The following is a 6,000-nucleotide window of genomic DNA, read 5'->3' as shown; positions in this document are numbered from 1 at the left end:
CTGAGGGTGATGGAAGAATGGGCGAAAACAAGTTTGACTCTAAAAGACTGCTTAAAACAAGCTGCCCTCACAGTCTACCGAGGCAATAGAAATAAAAGCAAAAATAAACAAATGGGAACTAATTAAACTTACAACCTTTTTTCACAGCAAAGGATACCATTAATAAAATAAAAAGATAATCTATGGAATGGGAGAAAATATTTGAAAACAATGCACCTGACAAGGGCTTAATTTCCAGAATATACAAACAGCTCATACAACTCAATAACAAAAAACCAGATAACCCAATCCAAAAATGGGCAGAAGACTTAAACAAACATTTCTCCAGTGAAGACATAAATGGCCAATAGGTACAGGAAAAGATGCTCAATATCACTAATTATCAGGGAAATGCAAATCAAAACTATGATGAGGTATCACCTCACACCAGTCAGAATGGCCATCATTCAGAAGTCTACAAATACTGGAGAGGCTGTGGAGAAGTGGAACTCTCCTACACTGTTGGTAGGAATGCAGTTTGGTGCAGCCATTATGGAAACCACTATGGAGATTCCTTAAAAAAAACTAAAATAGACTTACCATGTGATCCAGCAATCCCATTCCTGGGCATATATCCAGAGGGAACTCTAATTTGAAAAGACACATGCACCTCTGTGTTCATAGCAGCACTATTTACAATAGCCAAGACATGGAAGCAACCTAAATGTCCAATGACAGATGACTGGATAAAGAAGATGTGGTATATTTATACAATGGAATACTACTCAGCCATAAAAAGGAATAAAATAATGCTATTTGCAGCAACATGGATGGTCCTGGAGATCGTCATTCTAAATGAAGTAAATCAGACAGAGAAAGAAAAGTGATATGATACATTTATATGTGGAATCTGAAAAAAAGAAAAGGGACCCAAATGAACTTATTTACAAAACAGAGACAGACTCACAGACATTAAAAAACAAACTTACGGTTATCTTGGGGAAAGGGGGTAGGGGAGGGATAAATTAGGAGTTTGGGATGAGCAGATACAAACTACTATATATAAAATAGATAAACAACAAGTTCCCACCGTATAGCACAGGAAATCAAATTCAATAGCTTGTACAACCTATAATGAAAAATACAAAAAAGAATATATATATATATATATATATATATATATATATATATAACTGAATCACCATGCTGTACACCAGAAGTTTACACATTGTAAATAAACTACACTTAAAAAACAAACAAAACAACAAAAACCAAAAAACAAACCTGCCCTCAGATCTCAAATGCTCCCCTTGGACTGTAATGTGAGAGAGAAACTTCTGTCTTCTTTCAGCTACTGAATTAATTATTGGGTCTATTATTAATTAATACATTAATTAGTGTTGACAGCCTACCTTCACCCTACCCGATACAGAAACAGACACCTAGAATTGGGGCGATTGCGTAAAATGTACGTGGGTGTGTGTGTGTGCGTACATGTGAACAGTAGGGGCCGAGGAAAACGGGTGCTTCAGGTTGGAGAAGGGAGAGGATTTCTGTGATGCTGCAGAACATTTACAGACCTCACTAGGTATCTGTGATAACTTAGAGGGCAGACTACTTGCCTATGTGCCCATGGAAGCAGTTGGAAAGAACAAAGATCTTAAGGGGTGTTGGCTTTAGTGACAGTGGCTGCTTTTAACAGAGACTGTCGATGCCCCACTCAGATCCCCACACCTTCGCCACTCCAGTGACCAAGTCCAAATTTCAACCATCATAGAATCATCTTCTTCTTGGCGCTGGTCTGTGCTGAAGATAGACTCTATGGAGAGAAAGCAGAGCTGGCCCAGGACCAAGACTGGAGGTTGGTCTGTTACTGAATCAAGTCGATGAGAAGGAAAGTTTGGGGCGTAGGAGCACAGGCTTTGGCGCTGACTGCAGAGGTTGGATCCGCCTCTCACCCCAGGTCACATCACCTGGAGCAAGTTATTCAAACTCTCAGTGGGAGTTTCCTCATTTTTAAAATGCAGATGATACTAATAGGAGGAAGTGCCTCAAGGGAGTGTTGTAAGAACTAAAGGAAACAATTCGTGGAAATTGCTCAGCACAGCGGGTGCAAGGCAAGCCGGTAAGAGCCAGGCGCCATTATCAGCGGAAGCATGCAGGTGTCTGCTGCCACCTGGTGGCCAATGTTAGTTTTCTACTGCAATGTAAATGTAAGTGAAGAGCCACGTTTGACCTCCATGTCGGATTGTGGAAGTGGTAGTTTTCATTGTAGTGCTTTTAGAGTTGCCATTTGTAGATCTCAGTGGATTCCCATCTTGTGTGAAGAGTGGGAATCGTCCTCCTGACCCCTCAGGAAGGCTCATGGCCGTGGAAGCTGCTTTTACCTTGGAGACCACTGCCATCTAGTGGCCACATTTCATCCCTGCAGGCAAAGGTGAGCATCTTGAAGTCAACGGAAAATCATTGAAGAGGATCAATGGCGATGCTGATAAATATGGCGATTCTGTAGCCTTTGTGTCATCTTGGGAAGTTCCTTCCTAAATGTCTCCTTGCAAGCTCCTAGCATCCTTTGACCCTCCACTGATGAGTTCTGGAATCTTTCTAGCTTTTGCACTTGCTTGACCTTGGAACAGCTTTGTGTCCACAGCCCCAATGCTAAGGAAGAGCTCCCCCAATTCCAGCTGAAACCATCCTGATAAACCCTATTTTTACTTATTCTATTATGCACAGAGCTTGACACACATTCGGTACTTAGTGTTTGCTGACTGAATGCAGGGCTTTAAAGGAAGTGAATTCTGGGGGGGGGGGTGGAATAACAAAGTACTAGGGATGTAATGTATAAATGGTAAATATAATTAACACAGCTGGTTGTTACGTATGAAAGTTAAGAGAGGAAATCCTAAGCGTTCTCATCACAAGGGAAAAAAATTGTTTTCTTTTTCTTCTATTTTGTTTTCGTAGGAGATGATGGGTGGTCAGTAGACTTACTGTGGTCATCATTTCATGGTGTATGTGAGTCAAATCATTATGCTGAACATCTTACACCTATACAGTGCTGTATGTCCATTAGATCTCAATAAAACTGGACGAAGATAAATTAATTAAAAAATAAAAAATAAAGGGAGGAAACTCTGAGCTCATCTGTACCAACTATTCACCAAGCAATTTATACCTAACTTATTTAATCCTCACAGCAACTCCCTAAGTCAGAAATCTGATCTAGATGAAGCCAGTGGTCAATTGTCCCCCTGAATGAATGATGCACCTCAAACCTGAGTTCCCTGCCTGATCCCAAAGGCTGAACGCTTGTCCGAGAGACACTCACACTATAAGTGGAACTTGCTCACAGATATGGGGAAATTGTCTGCAACACAGTCTACTGTCATGTATTTGTCTTCCCGCCTCTCTTCTTCCCCATCCTCGATCACAGATCCTGGTAACGGGGTGGGCGCATGACCTAGGCTGGGGTTTTTTTTACAATCTAGGACTAATCATGAGCATCAGAAGAGCTGGTCGGAATGCTGACTCTCTTGATCGCCCCCACCTGTGACTGGTTCAGAAGAACCACTCCAGGAGGCAAACGAAACCTCCTGTTAATTAGGCTCTAGCTCCACACCATCTAGGTCATCCTGTGTGTCTTCCAGTCACAGGAGTTTTGTTCTCCAACAGTTATTAAATATTCAGGAATTTTGAGAACCAGTTGTTCAACAGTTGGGATCTTGAAATTAGCCATCATAGGAATATTCACATCACGGAAATTAGCAAGCACTCATCAGGACAAATGGGAGAGATGGGCGTGGCTCCATCGACCAGGAGTAATCTCGTGGCCTGTTGGCTTTAGTCCTATTTGGGCTCTCACTCCGTGTGCACCTGTTACAGGTTAGAGCCCGCCTCCAGTGCTCCCTTGTGGTTTTCCATCCCTCAATTAACACAAAGGGTTTACCAACTGGGCCACTGTCAGCCTGCGCTTGGAGGCTTCCTAGAGGCAGGAGAGCTGGAGTTTCAGAGAACTAACAACACAGCCCCTTTGCAAAGCCCCTCCCTCAGTCGCTGGCATGGCCCTGTCTCCTGGGACCAATGACATAGGCCAGTTCAGCCCCTCAAGGACTTTGACTCCTTTTACTTTGATATTGGCCCCCAGGAGTTTCTGAAGTGGTTGTGTCACAAAGCAAGTACAACCCCTCCCTTAGTCTAGTGAGTCTGAACCCTGGCTACGCGTTAGAAACACGCGAGGAGCTGCCAGAACAGACCCGTGTGCTGACCCCCATTTAGATAAAATGATCAGATTCTCTAGGGATAAGGACCAAGTGCCAGTAATTTAAAGAGCTGTCTCGGATGGTCCTGACTTGCGGTGCAGTCGGGGTTCAGAACCACAGCACTGGGCGGGGATGCTCAAGGCTTATATTCGAGTCCCTGGGGATCCTGTTAATTTCTATTCATGCCTGGGCTCCAGCCCAGATCAACTGAATCCAAACATTAAAGCTCTCCAAGTGAGGCAGACAGAGTCGGAACTGAGAATTGCTGCTCGGGACCAAATCAGAATTCCCTCTCATTTTGCATCTTGCAAACCACATTATTTTGCAACCACATTATTCAAACAAGTTTATGTTATTGAGCCCTGATGCTGCTATCACCCTACACAGTAAGACCTTCTTCCAACGCTTTAGTGAATCCCTTGATCTCAGCCTGAAATTAAAGTCTGAACGTAGATAGATATTATCTTCACTTTATGTTTCCTTCTTAATCTGCTCAGCCCTGGTCGGAGGGCCTCACTCGAGAGTCTGAGTGAAGTCCAGGTCCTGCGATGCCAAGACCCACAAAGCGAGCTGCAATGCTGGAAAAACACATGAAAGCCCCCAAGAAATATCCAAAACCCGCAGAGGGCTACAGGTGACTGTATCTGCAGCTTATAAACCCTGCATCAGTTCCCCAAGTTTTCAGCCTAAGTAGTATTACTTACATTGCCGACCAGTGATTCTCAAAGTGAGTGCCTTGGACCAGAAGCAGCAACTCCAGGAAACTCATTAGAAAATTCTTGGGAGAAAAAAATTTATTGGGCCAAATGCCAGTCGTTCCGAATCAGAAACGCTGGGTATGGGCCGGCGTCTCTGTTTCACAAGCCCTTCAGGTGATGCAGAGGTCCACCCAAATTTTGACAAATCAGCGATCCTCAGAGGCCAATCACGGTCATCAGCTGAAGACCACGGCAGAGGCAGATTGTTGTCTGAACGGGAGGGCAGGGAAAAGCCAAAGGAGAGGAAGAGAGATTCGTGATTTTGCTTCTCTAGGGGACCAGCGGATCCACTCCAGTTGAGGTAGACATAGAATAAAGCTTCTGGGTAATCCTCCCATCAAGGTTAACTGACACTGAGATGATTATATCTTGGTGGAATTAAGAAAAAAAAAATCTGCATCCTGCAAACATTTCTTTTCTGAGAAAGCATCTGGGTAACAATTAGAAACTGCCAGAGGGTCACCTGCAGATCCTTACAGAGGCCGCACGCTTTGTCTTGTCGTCTCACATATTTAAAACTGTTTGAGGGGGAGGGTATAGCCCCAGTGGTAGAGTGCATGCTTAGCATGCACGAGGTCCTGGGTTCGATCCCCAGTACCTCCTCCAAATAGAAATAAATTAATAAACCTAATTACCTCCCCCTCATAATACAAACAAATGAAAACCAAAGAAAACCTTTCGAATTCTTCCTTTTGATCCCCCATTTGTTCTCTGTGCCCCGAGAAGTCCGGGTCTGAGTCTTGTGTGGGTGGCGGGCAGGGAGACACCCTCTTGTGGTCCAAGGAGCCCATCACTCAAAGGGGCACGGCTACCAAGTAACCTGGTGGCCTCACGGGCCCACATCAGTCTCTTCCCCGCCCGTGAAGCAGGGGAGACGAGCCAGGGGTAGTGGTCATGGGCCCCCGCCAGCTCCCCACTGACGCTCTGCCTCCCTGCCCTCGGCCCCTTAGAGGCTAATCCCTCACATTGGTGGGTTTTCAGGAAAGGCCTCCTCAGTAAGAATC

This window comes from Camelus ferus, chromosome 4, assembly GCF_009834535.1.
Source record: "Camelus ferus isolate YT-003-E chromosome 4, BCGSAC_Cfer_1.0, whole genome shotgun sequence".
NCBI lineage: Eukaryota > Metazoa > Chordata > Mammalia > Artiodactyla > Camelidae > Camelus > Camelus ferus.
The sequence above is the reverse complement of the archived record's forward strand: the minus strand, read 5'-3'. Positions refer to the sequence as shown.